We start from the raw sequence: 19,704 nt of genomic DNA on the forward strand, positions 1-19,704 counted from the left end.
TAGGGCCACCCCCCCTCCCCGACTGCCCAGAAACACGCCCCACATACAGGGCAGGCAACACCAACTACACACGCAAGCTTGGGACACCAATTGGGCCCCACAAGACTCACTCCCCCACTCACCAAAAAGGCTAAGCAGGGGAGATCTGGCTTGTGGAGAACAGGTGGCTCGTGGACGCCACCTGCTGGTTAGTTAGAGAAAGTGTACTCCACGAAGCTGTAGATCTGATAAATTAGAGATAAGGAATTCAACTGGTCTACAAACCCTAAAAGAACCCTATCAAGGTCAGCAAATGCCACGAGGCCAAAAACAACAGAAAATTATAAAGCATATGAAAAAAACAGACGATATGGATAACCCAAGCCCAAGCACCCAAATCAAAAGACCAGAAGAGACACACCTAGAGCAGCTACTCAAAGAACTAAAGATGAACAATGAGACCCTAGTACGGGATATGAAGGAAATCAAGAAGACCCTAGAAGAGCATAAAGAAGACATTGCAAGACTAAATAAAAAAATGGATGATCTTATGGAAATTAAAGAAACTGTTGACCAAATTAAAAAGATTCTGGACACTCATAGTACAAGACTAGAGGAAGCTGAACAACGAATCAGTGACCTGGAAGATGACAGAATGGAAAATGAAAACATAAAAGAAAGAATGGGGAAAAAAATTGAAAAACTAGAAATGGACCTCAGGGATATGATAGATAATATGAAACGTCCGAATATAAGACTCATTGGTGTCCCAGAAGGGGAAGAAAAGGGTAAAGGTCTAGGAAGAGTATTCAAAGAAATTGTTGGGGAAAACTTCCCAAATCTTCTAAACAACATAAATACACAAATCATAAATGCTCAGCGAACTCCAAATAGAATAAATCCAAAAAAACCCACTCCGAGACATATACTGATCACACTGTCAAACATAGAAGAGAAGGAGCAAGTTCTGAAAGCAGCAAGAGAAAAGCAATTCACCACATACAAAGGAAACAGCATAAGACTAAGTAGTGACTACTCAGCAGCCACCATGGAGGCGAGAAGGCAGTGGCACGATATATTTAAAATTCTGAGTGAGAGGAATTTCCAGCCAAGAATACTTTATCCAGCAAAGCTCTCCTTCAAATTTGAGGGAGAGCTTAAATTTTTCACAGACAAAGAAATGCTGAGAGAATTTGCTAACAAGAGACCTGCCCTACTGGAGATACTAAAGGGAGCCCTACAGACAGAGAAACAAAGACAGGACAGAGAGACTTGGAGAAAGGTTCAGTACTAAAGAGATTCGGTATGGGTACAATAAAGGATATTAATAGAGAGAGGGAAAAATATGGCAAACATAATCCAAAGGATAAGATGGCCGATTCAAGAAATGCCTTCACGGTTTTAACGTTGAATGTAAATGGATTAAACTCCCCAATTAAAAGATATAGATTCGCAGAATGGATCAAAAAAAATGAACCATCAATATGTTGCATACAAGAGACTCATCTTAGACACAGGGACACAAAGAAACTGAAAGTGAAAGGATGGAAAAAAATATTTCATGCAAGCTACAGCCAAAAGAAAGCAGGTGTAGCAATATTAATCTCAGATAAAATAGACTTCAAATGCAGGGATGTTTTGAGAGACAAAGAAGGCCACTACATACTAATAAAAGGGGCAATTCAGCAAGAAGAAATAACAATCGTAAATGTCTATGCACCCAATCAAGGTGCCACAAAATACATGAGAGAAACACTGGCAAAACTAAAGGAAGCAATTGATGTTTCCACAATAATTGTGGGAGACTTCAACACATCACTCTCTCCTATAGATAGATCAACCAGACAGAAGACCAATAAGGAAATTGAAAACCTAAACAATCTGATAAATGAATTAGATTTAACAGACATCTACAGGACATTACATCCCAAATCACCAGGATACACATACTTTTCTAGTGCTCACGGAACTTTCTCCAGAATAGATCATATGCTGGGACATAAAACAAGCCTCAATAAATTTAAAAAGATTGAAATTATTCAAAGCACATTCTCTGACCACAATGGAATACAATTAGAAGTCAATAACCATCAGAGACTTAGAAAATTCACAAATACCTGGAGGTTAAACAACACACTCCTAAACAATCAGTGGGTTAAGAAGAAATAGCAAGAGAAATTGCTAAATATATAGAGACGAATGAAAATGAGAACACAACATACCAAAACCTATGGGATGCAGCAAAAGCAGTGCTAAGGGGGAAATTTATAGCACTAAACGCATATATTAAAAAGGAAGAAAGAGCCAAAATCAAAGAACTAATGGATCAACTGAAGAAGCTAGAAAATGAACAGCAAACCAATCCTAAACCAAGTACAAGAAAAGAAATAACAAGGATTAAAGCAGAAATAAATGACATAGAGAAAAAAAAAACAATAGAAAGGATAAATATCACCAAAAGTTGGTTCTTTGAGAAGATCAACAAGATTGACAAGCCCTAGCTAGACTGACAAAATCAAAAAGAGAGAAGACCCATATAAACAAAATAATGAATGAAAAAGGTGACATAACTGCAGATCCTGAAGAAATTAAAAAAATTATAAGAGGATATTATGAACAACTGTATGGCAACAAACTGGACAATGTAGAAGAAATGGACAATTTCCTGGAAACATATGAACAACCTAGACTGACCAGAGAAGAAATAGAAGACCTCAACCAACCCATCACAAGCAAAGAGATCCAATCAGTCATCAAAAATCTTCCCACAAATAAATGCCCAGGGCCAGATGGCTTCACAGGGGAATTCTACCAAACTTTCCAGAAAGAACTGACACCAATCTTACTCAAACTCTTTCAAAACATTGAAAAAAATGGAACACTACCTAATTCATTTTATGAAGCTAACATCAATCTAATACCAAAACCAGGCAAAGATGCTACAAAAAAGGAAAACTACCGGCCAATCTCCCTAATGAATATAGATGCAAAAATCCTCAACAAAATACTTGCAAATCGAATCCAAAGACACATTAAAAAAATCATACACCATGACCAAGTGGGGTTCATTCCAGGCATGCAAGGATGGTTCAACATAAGAAAAACAATCAATGTATTACAACACATTAAAAACTCGAAAGGGAAAAATCAATTGATCATCTCAATAGATGCTGAAAAAGCATTTGACAAAATCCAACATCCCTTTTTGATAAAAACACTTCAAAAGGTAGGAATTGAAGGAAACTTCCTCAACATGATAAAGAGCATATATGAAAAACCCACAGCCAGCATAGTACTCAATGGTGAGAGACTGAAAGCCTTCCCTCTAAGATCAGGAACAAGACAAGGATGCCCGCTGTCACCACTGTTATTCAACATTGTGCTGGAAGTGCTAGCCAGGGCAATCCGGCAAGACAAAGAAATAAAAGGCATCCAAATTGGAAAAGAAGAAGTAAAACTGTCATTGTTTGCAGATGATATGATCTTATATCTAGAAAACCCTGAGAAATCAACGATACACCTACTAGAGCTAATAAACAAATTTAGCAAAGTAGCGGGATACAAGATTAATGCACATAAGTCAGTAATGTTTCTATATGCTAGAAATGAACAAACTGAAGAGACACTCAAGAAAAAGATACCATTTTCAATAGCAACTAAAAAAATCAAGTACCTAGGAATAAACTTAACCAAAGATGTAAAAGACCTATACAAAGAAAACTACATAACTCTACTAAAAGAAATAGAAGGGGACCTTAAAAGATGGAAAAATATTCCATGTTCATGGATAGGAAGGCTAAATGTCATTAAGATGTCAATTCTACCCAAACTCATCTACAGATTCAATGCAATCCCAATCAAAATTCCAACAACCTACTTTGCAGACTTGGAAAAGCTAGTTATCAAATTTATTTGGAAAGGGAAGATGCCTCGAATTGCTAAAGACACTTTAAAAAAGAAAAACGAAGTGGGAGGACTTACACTCCCTGACTTTGAAGCTTATTATAAAGCCACAGTTGCCAAAACAGCATGGTACTGGCACAAAGACAGACATATAGATCAATGGAATCGAATTGAGAATTCAGAGATAGACCCTCAGATCTATGGCCGACTGATCTTTGATAAGGCCCCCAAAGTCACCGAACTGAGCCATAATGGTCTTTTCAACAAATGGGGCTGGGAGAGTTGGATATCCATATCCAAAAGAATGAAAGAGGAACCCTACCTCACCCCCTACACAAAAATTAACTCAAAATGGACCAAAGATCTCAATATAAAAGAAAGTACCATTAAACTCCTAGAAGATAATGTAGGAAAACATCTTCAAGACCTTGTATTAGGAGGCCACTTCCTAGACTTTACACCCAAAGCACAAGCAACAAAAGAGAAAATAGATAAATGGGAACTCCTCAAGCTTAGAAGTTTCTGCACCTCAAAGGAATTTCTCAAAAAGGTAAAGAGGCAGCCAACTCAATGGGAAAAAATTTTTGGAAACCATGTATCTGACAAAAGACTGATATCTTGCATATACAAAGAAATCCTACAACTCAATGACAATAGTACAGACAGCCCAATTATAAAATGGGCAAAAGACATGAAAAGACAGTTCTCTGAAGAGGAAATACAAATGGCCAAGAAACACATGAAAAAATGTTCAGCTTCACTAGCTATTAGAGAGATGCAAATTAAGACCACAATGAGATACCATCTAACACCGGTTAGAATGGCTGCCATTAAACAAACAGGAAACTACAAATGCTGGAGGGGATGTGGAGAAATTGGAACTCTTATTCATTGTTGGTGGGACTGTATAATGGTTCAGCCACTCTGGAAGTCAGTCTGGCAGTTCCTTAGAAAACTAGAGATAGAGCTACCATTCGATCCAGCGATTGCACTTCTCGGGATATACCCGGAAGATCGGAAAGCAGTGACACGAACAGATATCTGCACGCCAATGTTCATAGCAGCATTATTCACAATTGCCAAGAGATGGAAACAACCCAAATGTCCTTCAACAGATGAGTGGATAAATAAAATGTGGTATATACACACGATGGAATACTACGCGGCAGTAAGAAGGAACGATCTGGTGAAACATATGACAACATGGATGAACCTTGAAGACATAATGCTGAGCGAAATAAGCCAGGCACAAAAAGAGAAATATTATATGCTACCACTAATGTGAACTTTGAAAAATGTAAAACAAATGGTTTATAATGTAGAATGTAGGGGAACTAGCAGTAGAGAGCAATTAAGGAAGGGGGAACAATAATCCAAGAAGAACAGATAAGCTATTTAACGTTCTGGGGATGCCCAGAAATGACTATGGTCTGTTAATTTCTGATGGATGTAGTAGGAACAAGTTCACTGAAATGTTGCTATATTATGTAACTTTCTTGGGGTAAAGTAGGTACATGTTGGAAGTTAAGCAGTTATCTTAGGTTAGTTGTCTTTTTCTTACTCCCTTGCTATGGTCTCTTTGAAATGTTCTTTTATTGTATGTTTGTTTTCCTTTTAACTTTTTTTTTCATACAGTTGATTTGAAAAAAGAAGGGAAAGTTAAAAAAAAAAAGAAAAAAGAAAAAAGACAAACAAGGAAAAAAAAAAAAAAAAAAAAAAAAACGATGTAGTGCCCCCTTGAGGAGCCTGTGGAGAATGCAGGGGTATTCGCCTACCCCACCTCCATGGTTGCTAACATGACCACAGACATAGGGGACTGGTGGTTTGATGGCTTGAGCCCTCTACCATAAGTTTTACCCTTGGGAAGACGGTTGCTGCAAAGGAGAGGCTAGGCCTCCCTGTATTTGTGCCTAAGAGTCTCCTCCTGAATGCCTCTTTGTTGCTCAGATGTGGCCCTCTCTCTCTGGCTAAGCCAACTTGAAAGGTGAAATCACTGCCCTCCCCCCTACGTGGGATCAGACACCCAGGGAAGTGAATCTCCCTGGCAACGTGGAATATGACTCCCGGGGAGGAATGTAGACCCGGCATCGTGGGATGGAGAACATCTTCTTGACCAAAAGGGGGATGTGAAAGGAAATGAAATAAGCTTCAGTGGCAGAGAGATTCCAAAACGAGCCGAGAGATCACTCTGGTGGGCACTCTTACGCACACTTTAGACAACCTTTTTTAGGTTCTAAAGAATTGGGGTAGCTGGTGGTGGATACCTGAAACTATTAAACTACAACCCAGAACCCATGAATCTCGAAGACAGTTGTATAAAAATGTAGCTTATGAGGGGTGACAGTGGGATTGGGAATGCCATAAGGACCAAACTCCACTTTGTCTAGTTTATGGATCGATGTGTAGAAAAGTAGGGGAAGCAAACAAACAGACAAAGGTACCTAGTGTTCTTTTTTGCTTCAGTTGCTCTTTTTCACTCTAGTTATTATTCTTGTTATTTTTGTGTGTGTGCTAATGAAGGTGTCAGGGATTGATTTAGTTGATGAATGTACAACTATGTAATGGTACTGTAAACAATCGAAAGTACAATTTGTTTTGTATGACTGCGTGGTATGTGAATATATCTCAATAAAATGATGATTAAAAAAAAAAAAAAAATTTCTTGAGCTTGATAACTGCACTTAAGGTGGTTATGTTGTTCTTAGGCAATGTACATTGCAGTAATAAGTGTTCAAGGAGCATGATAAATACAACCTACACTTAAGTGTTCAGAAAATGAATTAATGGATGGATTGACAAATAAATAGAATGATATGGCAAATATGGCAAAATGTTAAAACTGATGGATCTGAGTATGGGGGCTGGGGGTTAGGGGAAAGCTGGAGTTCTCTGTAGGGAGCTTGGATTATTTTTATAACTTTTCTGTAAATTTTTATAACTTTTCTGTAAAAGTATTTCAAAATAAAAAGTTAAAAAAAAAAGATGTGTGGACTTTATTTGGATTTGCTTTAAACAAACTGTTACCAAAAAACAAAAAACAAAACAAACAAAAATGACATTTATGAGACAGAAATTTGAACACTAACTGCTGTTGGGTTGTGTGTGTGTGTGTTTTGTTTTGTTTTGTTTTTTGCTTCTTTCTTTCTTATAATTGGTGTTAATTATATTCACATATATTGTAGTTACATGTTTTTAAAAAGTTTTTAAAAAGAGTCCTTATATTTTAGAGGTAATACTGAAATATTTAAAGGGGATATGATTCACATTAACAGTGAAGAAAAATCCTCACAACCTTGCACAATGTTATCTTCCTCTCCATTTTACAGATAAGAAAACTGAAATTCAGAGAATTTAAAAAGGTAGTATCCAGGACTTCAATTTCAAATGCAGAAAGGAACCACGAGAATATTGGAAGTGAATGAAGCAGGCTAAGTAGGAACCATAGTGAACTGCAGAAATGAAGGCCATTGTTTTTGTCAGGTGTTCCAAATTTCTAAGGAAAACCAGAAATGTGACATTTTATGTACAATGTGCCAATTTTCAAATGTTGGCAACCAATTAATTTGTTTAAAAACTGCAGCTCAAACAAAATGCATCTAGAGGCCAAATCAGGCTCATAGGCAACAGTTTGCAACCTGTTATCAACAAAAAGAAATGTCCAAGTCATCCAAAGTGTCTTCCTAAAAGTTACATTCTCCAACAGCCCAACAATGTCTGAACGCATCTCAAGATGATGCTGTATCCTCACAACAACCCTGTTTCATAGGTAAGAAAACTGAAATTCAGAGACGTTAGTTTTGATGGTATCAGGACTTCCATTTCCAAGAGAATTTACTTTTAGAAAACTAACCACTGTTACACATATCTGACTAATGGAGAATGCACAAGCCAGATCACTGGCAAAAATATGTAAGAAATTCTTGCATCAAATCCTTAAGAAGTCCGTCGAGATAAAACAATAGCTTGCAAGATGATAAATGTAGGACCACTAAAAAACTGAAGAGGAATCACATCAAACTATGCACATTTAACTTAGCAAGTCAAAGTAATGGATATGCCAGCCAAAACAACCAGAAAAGAGCAATTAAGATATTGTTAGCACTTTCTGCCACTTTCCATTCAGTGGACACATGCTCTAGAATGAGCCTAAGATGGGAACTACAAACATCCTATTCCCTTGGTTAGTCTTCCTCCTTTTAAGCTTCCAGTGCAAGCATCTCACAGTGCCAAATGACTATGCCATTCAAATGTTTATTTTTATTGGTACAACATAGCCACTAAACGTAACCTAACTACTTTACGTAGGTTTTAACTAAAGAAACAGTAACGAGTTTCCAAGGAGATGAAAAAACTGACTGTGCTGGATTTACGGAGAAACCAGATGGCAATCTCCAACTCTGCACCTTCCCAAGAAATTTTTAAGGATAATTTTGATCACATGTAATGTTTGCCTCACAAGCTAGCTAACTTTAAAACTTGACTCCCACATGAGCTACAACTCCATTTCAATATGAAAGCAATACACAAGCACTAATATCAGTTATTTCCTAGTTCTTAAGCTGTACAAGGCCTAAATGAGTTCTCATTCACACACACACACACTTATGAATTACTGAGGTCCCTGCTCTGTGCCGACCCGCAGTTCAGTCTGTTTAAATCTCTCCCAATGACCTATAATGCGAATTTCTCCAAAACAGAGTTCTTTACCCAGGAGAGTTATGGAGCACAAATCATAAAGCCAACCAAAGGCTTTTTCTGCAAGCAATCCACAGTAGCAGGCCTTGCTTGGGAAAAGAATGTTTGGGTTTGTTGGGTTTTATTTACACTTAAATGTACACGGAAACAATTGACATCACTTCCCCATTTCAAGGACTGAACAAAGGCTTTGCCGTGCTTGGATAAAATGGAAAAGGAAGTAGCAGCAGGTTAAAAGAAACTGCAGGAGCTTGAAAGAGGGTCCTCTCTACACCCGACCGCCGCCGCCATTCCATCCCTCCACACCGCCCCCACCCCTCCGAAGACTACTCTGGACTGAAACGCAGGTCAACCAGTTCCTAAAACCACCCGTGCGGCCCAGGCCTCTAGGCTAATCCTCTAGAGCAACGGCTCTGGCTCGTAAAGTCACAACATCAAGGAAAGGTTGTGGGGCCACAAGAACTAAGAAGGGATAGACGAGTTAGAAGGGGGAGACCCGCAAGGTTCCAAAATCAGGCCCTCTCCCTCTGGCCCGTCATCACTCTCCCTTCGGGATCACCCTCCCCTTCAAACCACATTCACCCATACACTCCTCCTTCTAACCTCCCTTTCTTTTATTTTTTTTCTAGTAAAGACATTAAAAATACAGCCTTTGTATCAGACAGGCCTAAGTTAGAATCCACACCACATCACCTACTAGCTGGGTGGACCTGCATAAGTTACTTAACTCTCGTGCCTCGGTTTCCCTATATTATAGAATGGGTTTAATAATAGTATATACCTCAGAGGATTGCTGTAAATAGGAGAAAGCATGTAAGGTGTTTAGTAAAGCCCTGGCACATATCGCTAGATTATTATTATCGTTGTGGTGGTGGTTATTATTACTATTACTCGGTAGGTTTCTTTTTCTACTCACACACTCTGCCCCTAACACACGCCCTCAGTCCCATTCCTCCCACAGGTCCTCGATTGCCTTCCACAATCTCTCATCTCCTCACGCTCTTCTCTTTGGTAAGCACCGGCCCGCTTACCCTGACCAGCAGAGCCCGCAAAACGCGGGCTGGCAGGCTGAAGGGCGGGCTGGCGGACTTCCCGGCGGCGGCGGCCCCTAACCCGGTGCTCTCCTCCCTCTGCCCCGGATCTGCTCCTATAATCGAGAGGGCCAGTGAGATGGGTACCCACTTCCTAGAGTAGCCTTACGCACCGTCCACTAAACAACCCGGGGCGCCACTCTACCCACCCGATCCGTCCGACTCGGCTGCTCGCCTAGCGTCCCTCCAGACGCGAGCGCGCCTGATCATGCCCGCTCCTCCCTCTTTGCGCGGCCCGGCGAGGCCGGGCAGGTTCGCTTAGCCCCTGAACTCGCCGGGAGCCGGGCGCAGACGCAGAATCAAGCAGACCCCCGCGAGATAGGTGGGGCTAGGCGGACACGGAAGACGCATGCGGAAGACAGGCCCGCCCTAGGCCTTCTTCGCGCGATTAGTCGCGCTAGCTCAATTTCGGCACGGCCCTACTCCCTTTTGGATCTCCTTCCGCGCGCTAGGAAGGGGCGTGGTCTAGAACAAAACCCCGGGTGGGTGTGGCCAAAAATGACCAGCGCTCGGGGAAAGGGCGTGGCCCGTCTGACCAAAGCCCCCGAACTATAAACGTCCCATCCTCTCGGGTTTGAAGGACCGTTAAAATTCTTGGTAGGAGGGGGATTTGGTGATGGGGGCAGATCCTGACACCCTCTTTTGGTACTAACGCAGTCCCCTGGACCTTTCCCTTACAAAACAACTACTTCACGTTCCTTCGGCAATTAGTTGGGGGTGGGGCAGTACTCCAGACCAAGTCTGGGCGACACCCGCCAAGGCCCGCCTCCCTTCTCCCAGCCTCACGGAGCCGGGCTAGGAGCGTTACCATAGCAACCGGCCCCGCCTGGCCGCCTCGGGTTACAGAAACGACCCTGCTTCCCCCGGGCAAAGTATATCTTGGGCTTTGGGGTCGCTAAGCAGGCTCGCCAGGTTTGGGTTGCGAGAGCAGTGGGTCCCAGGCCTAGCCTAGGAGGTGTCTCAGGCCCCTTCCAGCCATTTGAGTCTCTGTTAATCCCATTTGGAAAGGGAGCAGTTTGCCAACGCCTATCCTTGGCAGCGTTTCACCAGCCTCGGATGACCACTTGTTCTCTAACAGTAGGAAAGAGGACAAAGTCCTGACTTCCTGCACACAATCAAAGATTGTGGACCGCCCTCATAGTCCCTGACCCTGAGAGAAGGTGCCGACGGCCCAAAGCACGGTTCTAGTTAAGTCTCATGATTAAGTGGAAGGGGCTGTTGGTAGGTATTTGGCAAGTGGTGGCGCAAGTGGCCTTCCTGCTATTCGCTTTGTACTTTTAAACGTTTTCCCCTAAGGGGATTCCCCAAGTCCTTCTTAACGTTTCCAAGCTGGACGGCAGAGCAGGCCTTCAGAGACAATTTCAAACCAGACCCCTAAAAGCTTGTATTCTCCCGGAAGGTATGCTTCCACCCCCAGTCTCCCGAGCAGAGCATCAAATGCACTTCCTGAACACTCCGAAAAGCCTCCCCCTCCTCCCTTCCAAATGAATGTCTAGCTCCTTGTCTATAAAATAGGGATACGAATGACTGTTTCACAGAATTGTTCTGAAGATTAAATAATTTAATACAAAAACGCCCCGCACGGAGGAAGATAAATAAGAACATTCAATAAATAATTTTTTTGGTTTCAGTTTCTTATCCCTGAGATACTCAATATTTATTAACTTCCCCGCCAGATTAATTCCGTTGAGGAATACTGTGATGGGGAAGGCAGGCAAGACACTGCCTTGCCCAGTCAGTTCTGTGGGTTTTTAATATCTTTTCACCCTTTTGTATTTTGATTCGGGAGACAGTGGCTCTAGACAGACGGGCACTAGTCAAATGAAGAGGAGCCTACACAATCCTTCCTTAGAATGTTGTGTTTTTTTCCTGCAGCACCGGGTCTGGTGTGCACTAAAACAATCAAAAAGGAAATACATCACTCCTAGTCCCTCTACCACCCCTCAGCCAGAACTGAATGTTCGTTTCTCAGGTTACTGAATATGAAGGTAAAACAAATACAGATGGCTTGTATTTCAGGAGGTGTAGGAGTGTCTAAGTTTGACACATTGGGTTCTAACCTGCTCTCATGCTTTTGCAAAATTAGAACAATTGTTTTCATTCTGATCACTGCTTCTCAATAGGAGGGAGGCCCCAAATGAAAATAGTTGAAAAAGAAGAGTTTTTTTTTTTTTTTTTTTTTGGGGGGGGGGCGGCTATTGCTTATGAACTACAAACTTTAGAAAATAAAGCTCAAACAAATCTCAGGTGGGAGGTTATAGGCTTAAAAGAGATTAAGAAACCCTGGTTATAAAATGGTTCTCCTTAAGAACGAGATAGGGTGATATCCTTGGCTAGTCAAGGCTTTCTCTTACTCCCAATCCTAAAGAAATCTCACAGGATGCATTTACTAAACTATAATATGTGTAGGAAGATAAAAGTTTAAAGTATATATTTTAATTTGAAATATTTTGAAAATGGAGACAAGGGTAATTGCCTCCAATTAGTACTGCTATACCTAGTCCTCTGGTGTTGCAGATGTCAGGCATTATTTACTGAGAGATTCATTTTGGAAATCACTGAAAGTGATTGGGATTCCTGGAAAATTGTATTTAGCAAGTTCAGAAACAACTATGTTCAAAGAGAGGGGAGGCAGGGCCAGAGTCTCAAAAATCTTTATGTCCCTTAGAGTGCTGGCATACTTAGATGCCTATAAATTAAAGGATTCCAAAAGTCTGTTACTTTGTATAATGTTACTTTTATCATATTACAGTATTTGCCTTTACGTTCAACTCAGCTCCCAGCTGAGTTCTTTTTTTAAAGTTCAACTGCAGAATGCACCCAGCTTGGTTCTTTTTCTTTGGTGTGGTTGTGGTGAACTTCCTGTTTTTGAACTGTTTTTCCTACATAATGGGAAAACCTCCTTCTGGTTCTAGGAAATTATCAACAGATCATCAAACTTGCCCTGTATATAAAGCAAGGATCATGTTTCATGACTAAGCATTTGAGTGTTATTTTGATCTTTTCATTGCAACCAGAAAAACTTTTTGATCTCTGATGATTTCAGGTTTCTAAAGAGTTTTCTCACTTCCTTTTTTAAAATCTGGAAATAGACATCAAATCTATTTTATTGGTATCTCATTCTATTTTTCTTCCCCTTTAGTCTCTACAAAAGTAACGATATTTCAGAATCTACCAGTATAAATCATAGACTTTTAAAATTCTGAAGCTTTGAGTGTCCATAAAGATGTTCTAACCAATAAGTTCCCTTAATTTCACAGAAAAGAATTAAATGACTTGCTCAAAATCATCCAGCTCCCAAAAATAGCACCAGGATTTAAATCTTCTAATTCCCAGTCCAGTATGAGATTGTGTATTCATCCATTCACCAGTGTTTGTTTTAAGGTCCATTTGCTGTGGTCCTGGCCCCATGTTGACACTGGAGATACACTGGTGAATGAAAACCTGGCCTTATGAAGCTTACCATTTGGTGGCAGAGACTAATAATAAAATAAGCAAATAAGCATTCAAATAAGAAATAAAAGGATAATGAGAAATTGTGATAGCTATCATGAAAGAAAATGGGAAGAAGTGACAGAAAACTGAATTGGGAGAGTGTATTGGTCAGAATTTTCAAGAAGAACAGAACAGGGATGTATATGTATGTAAATATTATGAGATTTATTACAGGAATTGGGTCATGCGACTATGGGGATTGGCAAGTTTGAATTACATAGGGCAGGCCACACATTGGGAACTCTAATGAAGGTTTCAATACATTCCCCTGGAAAAGCTAGCTGGCTGAAGGAGAGACAGAAATTATTTCTGACTGCTGAAATCCTCAGTTCTTCTTTTAAGGCCTTCAACTGATTGGATGAGACTTCTCTGATAGCTGAAGACAATCTCCTTTGTTATTTATAGATCTAATCAGCCATAAATGCACTTAACTTACTAATGATTTAACTCCCCAAAATCCCTTCATGGTAACAATCAGACCAGTTCTTCCTTGACCAAACAATTGTACACCATAATCTAGCCAAGATGACACATAAATTTAACCATTCACTATCCTCCTCTTGTCAACTTGACACCATATGCATCTCCTTAAATCATACTTAGTCTCTAAAGAAAAACAATAAGTCATGCTTTCACCTATAAAATAATTCAACTGTGTTGTGTACAATCATAAACACATTAACCCTTTCCCCAGAGAGGATGCAAGTCCTTGACTTATATTCACTCTCAAACTTGTATCCTAATATTTAAATATGACATAAGTTAATACAATTTATGTTATGTAAGAGGGTAAAATAGAGAAGAAAACAATGATATCTGTTTTATGTATGTTTACATTCATAACAAAACAAGGGAAAAATACTCATAACCATTATAGTCCTCATTTCTACAATTAGTCATGTGGACGTAGCTCATATTTCCTGTCTTCCACTACTCATTCCATGTTCCCTTTATCTTCAGAAAATACCCCACCTGGTCTTAATTCTTTGCCTGGTGGAGTGAATCAAACCATCATTCCTGAATGGTCTGAGCCATTGGTAGTCCTGCCTCAATTAGATTGTTGCAGTTTTCTATTGACTAATTATAGGGCATGGGAGCACTAAGAGACACCCAATAAGATTTCCTGTATTCCAGGCAAACTTTTCTTTACCTCCATTGTCCTATTTCCCCTTGATAATCATGATCAATCGCCCGGAGGCATGAGGAGCCCAAAGTGGCCAGATGACAGTCTTAACTTCCAGTTCAATGGAGTCATTGTTATACCTCTTAGTGGAAGCACTCCTCCTTTTGGAACAAAGACCTGTAGACCCGCAGAGCATAAGGTTGCAGGGACAGGAAACAAAAATTTTTCTAGTGGATTACTAGAGAATGATAACAGTACTAGTGACTGATACCACTCCCATTTCCACCCTTTGATTCCTGGACCTTTGAATCATGACTATGGGAGAAAGAGCACCATAGAGTAGACACTGATTTAGAACATGCATAGTCTCCTAGATAACATTGTCCCAGCCCTGCAAGTTATTGCCACGCAGTTGGTGCCATAATTGTGTCCTCAAAAGGCCATTTCACTCTTCTGTCAGTCAAGCTGTTCAGGATGATGGGGGACATGGTAAGATCAGTGAAGCCCATGAGCATGTCCCCATATACTCACACATCATTTGCTGTGAAGTAGGTTCCTTGATCGGAAGCAATGCTGTGTATATTACTATGATGGTGGATAAGGCGTTCTGTAAGTCCACATATGGTAGTTTGGTAGAAGCACTGCATGCAGGAAAGGCAAATCCTTATCTGGAATATATGTCTATTCCAGTAAGAACAAAATGCTACCCCTTGCATGATGGAAATGGTCCAGTGTAATCAATCTGGCACCAGGTAGCTGGTTGGTCACCTTGGAGAATGGTGCCTTATCAGGAACTGAGTATTGGTTTCTACTACTGGCAGACTGGGGCTATAACTAGATCAGATCCCCTCATCTACATTATACCAGGGCATTTCAACTTCAGGTAATGTAGGCCACCTTTTGGTCCATGCTTCAGCCAACCACCTGAATATACTGTTAGAGTCCTTTTTAACCCCTCAAGCTACAATATTGAATCCAGAATCTCTGCTTATGGGCCCATATCAATAAATTCAGCCCAATCCAACTTTATGTTCCTTCCACCATTACCCCACATCTGTAATATCCATTTCCACACACATTCCTCTGATTTCTGTCTAAATAAATTGGGAAAATCATGAAGTTCTATTGAAGTGTAGCATGCTTCCTCATGAGTCACACTTTTTACCTCATCTTTTAGGGCCTGTTGAGATTTCAGTCTATTTATAGGTCTGGAAGAAAAGAAGGGTGGTGGGGGTGGATCATGAGAGGAATTAGCAGTGTCTTGCAAGTCAGTTATCTCAGGGCATTCTGTTACAGTTTCATCTGGTGAAAAAGGGTTAATCTCTTCAGATGGAAGTATAAGGGCTGTTTCCTCAGGGCAGTGTGTTACAGTTTTATCTGGCAAAGAAGACTCAGCAGAATCTAGGGTCTCAATGTCCCCACCATCATCTTTATCAGCCATTTGTCCCCATTCCAATTTTCAGGATCCCATTCCTTCCCAAACAATGCCCTCACTTTAACATCAAACACCCTGTAAAGTTGGGAATTCAATTTGTTTATTTATATTGTAATTCAGCCACTTGCACAATGAAACTCTGGTTCTGTTTTTCAAAAATCTCAAGTTTGTGGCTACAAGAAATTAGAGTGTCTTTCAGGGTACCCATATAAACTTTATGTCCTTCCTGCGGCGCTTGAGTAGGGAATCTGGAGCCTTGAGCTCATCCCTTTAACAACTGAATCTAGCATATTTAGGAACAACCAGCCAACATCATTATACTTTTTAACTACAAACTCCACAAAACTCCACAAGATACACTATCACCCAAAGCCTTGCCTCTTATAAGCATTTGAGTAGCAGTACCCAGTGGTGATATTTTGTGTGTCTCTATTGCCAATTCACACCATGGACTATCAGTGCTATATTGATCATTAGAAATAGTCATTAGTAGCTTTTAATCTAATCAGATTCAATAACCAATTCCCAAAACCCCAGAACCAGCTCATCCTTAAGATTGTGTTTCACAGGAACCACTCTCAGTACCAGAATCTCTACCAATCAGGATTCTCCAGAGAAAAAGAACCCAAAGGATATATATGTATGTAAAATTATGGGATTTATTATAGGAACTGGCTCATGCAACTGTGGGGATTAGCAAGTCTGAATGGTGTAGGGCAGACTACAAATTCAAAAACTCCGATAAAGGTGACGTTGAATTCCCCAGAAGAAGCTGGCTGCCTGAAGTAGAGATAGAAATACTCCTTTCTTACTGCTGAAATCCTCAGTTCTCCCTTCTAGGCCTCCAATTCATTGGATGATGAGACTCCTCTAATTGCTAAAGGCAATCTCCTTTTTTGATTATAGATGTAATCAGCCATTGATGCAATCAGCTGATTAATGATTTAAATCCATAAAATATTCTCGTGGTAACCATCAGGCCAGTGCTTGCTTGACCAAACAATTGAACAACATCACCTAGCCAAGTTGACACATGAACTTTGCCATCATAGGGGAAGATAAGGGAAATCATTTAGATGGGGATCAAAGAAGGCCTCTCTTGAGGAGATGGCATTAGGCAGAGATGAGAAAGACAAAAAGGGTCCAACCAGAGATACATGAGAACTTGCAGGCAGCAAATTTCAGGCAGAGGGTGAGAAATGAGTTTTGGTGATAGAGGTAATGGAGGTAGGCCAGGGCACCTATGGAGAGGTGGACCAGTGGCAAAGTGGCTTGAGGTGAAGCTGGAGAGGAAAGCAGAGTGCAGGTGAGTCAAGAACTGGAGGACTTTAAGACTGCATTTTCAAAGTACAGTGGGAAACCCCAAAGGATTTTACTCAAAGGAATGACATGATCCAAATTATGTTTTTAAAGATTACTCTGACTGCTATGAACATAGAATAGAGTATGCAGAGACATTTAAAATTTTTCAAATTTTAATTACACTACATTTATTAAGAAAAAGAAAACTAGCTTCTCCCAGGCATGGTAAATATATGGCTATAGTAATATTAGATGGACAAGTTAGATAATTTTACTAGGTGATTCTGATTGAGGAAAAAGCCCAAGGTAAAAATACTTGCCTGGGAAGACCAAAGTATGATTACTTGTATATTAATTAATTCCTACATCCTTTTGATTATTGTTATTGTGAAAATCTTCAAGGCTGGTAACTGACCACTCAGTACTTTACAAAGAAAAAAGGTGATCTCTGCCTATACAGAAGCAGATAGCTAGACAGAAGGAAAACAGGCCAATGGAAAGGGAGCAGTTAAGTACATGAATATAAATAAAAGTGTGTGTGTATGTGTGTGTGTGTGTGAGAGAGAGACAAACCAATGGTCTCTGGTGTTACACCCAGAGCTCAAAAACCTCTGTGATTTTTTTTTAATATGGCCAGCATTGAGAACCTTCTGAGTTTCTATAACAACTGTAACATTCTAGAAGAAATGAAGCCCAAAGGCTTTAGAATTTCTTCCGTATCTTCCAACCAGATGTGTGTGTTTGGCGTGGGGGAGTTGTATTCCAGAGAAATTAGTAAACACAATTATAAATTTAAACTATAGATCATCAGAAGTGAGGACTGGGAGGGGCCTCAGGAATCCACTAACCTGACTCACTCAATTTACAGCTGAGGAAACTGAGACTCAAACTGAGAGGGTGTATGGTAGTCCTTCATTTGAACCCAGGCCCACCATCTCCCAGTCAAGGCTCCCAGGGTCTTTCCTCAGGAACATTTCCTTTAAAGGAGATCTGCCAGGAGAGGGCCATCTTACACAGCCTTGAGCTCCCAAGGAAGTCGAGCAATCCCCCAAGGATAAGATGGAGAGGAAGCCCAAGAGAACTGGAGATTCAGACTTATAGAGGCTCAACTCTGTAGGGCTTACCAAGCAATGAAAGTATTTACTGAGGACCTATTGTGTACCACAGTTATTACTGCCATGGAGATACACAAAGCCCCTACATGAAATGATTAGAGAACAACTGCCTACTACACTAGGAATGTTGATCACATATGCTAAAAAAAGGTAAGAAAGAAAATAACTGGAGGAAGAATAGTAGACACGAAAAGGAAAGAAATTCTGTGTGGGAGGATCAGCATAAGCAAAGCACGGAAGCAGGGATAATAGAAATTAGGAAAGAAAGTTTCTACACACTGTAAGTGATCAAATAAATGTTTGCATATGACAGTGAGGCTTGGAGCATTAGGAAGTATGAAGTAGTAGGAACTAATGTTATACAGAAAGGGAGAAGGAGCCAGATTAAGACAGGCACTGGAAGCCAGGTAGCAAGGTTTGATTGGTGAGCAAAACAGACTTTGTCAGAGAATATATACATTCTATATAGAATTATCTGGAATATGAAAAAAATATATTGGTACCTCTGAAAGGAAAGATGAGGGGGAAAATGAACAAGTTGTACAAAATTTAATTAATTTGTGAGCAAGCATTGAATGTTTATTGAGCCCTTGCTTTGTGCAAGGAACTGAGCAGCAAAAGATGACCAATATGTGGTCTTTATAGCCTAAATAAAGTGTGATACATCTAGTCAATGGGACACCATGCAGCCATTAAAAAGTACACGGCAGCTCTTAAAGGTACTATTTGGAAAAATCTCCACATTTGAATGTTAAGTGAAAAAAGCAAGGTGCAGAACAAGCATATCCTTATGTGCTGTTTCTAAAGTGGGGGAAGACATGTAGATACATAAGTTCGTATTTAGATAGACAAGCTCTGGAAGGACACAAGAAACTGATCAAAGGGAGGAGAGGAGAAAGACTTCTCACTGTGTACTCTTTTGATCCTTTTGCATTTTATATCAATGCACATATGCAAAAATAATTTAGAAATTTTAAAATTAAAAAAAATCAGTTCTCTTTCAAAGGTGTTCACCATTCATGTCATGGATCCTATATCCTAACTTCAAACCAGTTTCAATCAAAGTGTAAACTTAACCTGTACAGGGGTAGCTTTCCTGCATCTAGACCACTAATAACAGCTGATACATCTCTCCTCCCTTGCTTGCTTGAAACAGTCTGCCCTCAGCAGCCATGGAAACAATGAAAAATGAGAGAATGAGGTCCTCTGGTCCATGCAAACTTTTTATCAATTTGGACTGCCTGCTGCTGTGCCTTGGACATTTGCTGATACCCAAGCCTTTAACTGGACCTGCCTCCTAAGGGACAGAGGGGCTCTGTAACTTTTAAGTTGAGGATGATGAAGTTTAAAAAAAAAAAAAAGGAGCCCCCTAGGCTGGCTAAATGTACTTTTTCCAACTCCTACCTGAACTGCGAATTTCCTCTAGGTTTCAAGGACATGTGGTCTAGCAGCTCTTCTCTTGTTGAAGAAGGATGTTTTTGTCTCCAGCTGCAGGAACACAAACCCTTTTTTTTTTTTCTCATCACGGTGCCTGCCTGCAGCCAGTTGGCAGCTCTGTAACACGAT

The 19,704-nt window shown here is 40.3% G+C and overlaps 1 protein-coding gene across 4 annotated transcripts in view; it reads right to left on the minus strand.

Annotated features, from left to right (window-relative positions):
* The window catches only part of CNOT8 (CCR4-NOT transcription complex subunit 8), a 91,289-nt gene extending 81,180 nt beyond the window's left edge, over window positions 1–10,109 (minus strand). The window contains exons 1-2 of one of the 4 annotated variants that reach the window (XM_037798746.1): window positions 9,818–10,109; window positions 9,609–9,724 (exon numbers count right to left, since the gene is read on the minus strand). The gene's annotated coding sequence lies outside the window, so the exon portion shown is untranslated. Of the gene's footprint in view, window positions 1–9,493; window positions 9,585–9,608; window positions 9,725–9,817 lie in introns of those variants that run through there. The other 3 variants (XM_037798743.1, XM_037798744.1, XM_037798745.1) reach the window with 3 other exon arrangements.
* Between the last annotated feature and the right edge of the window lie 9,595 nt (window positions 10,110–19,704).

Source organism: Choloepus didactylus, chromosome 11 (genome assembly GCF_015220235.1).
Source record: "Choloepus didactylus isolate mChoDid1 chromosome 11, mChoDid1.pri, whole genome shotgun sequence".
NCBI lineage: Eukaryota > Metazoa > Chordata > Mammalia > Pilosa > Megalonychidae > Choloepus > Choloepus didactylus.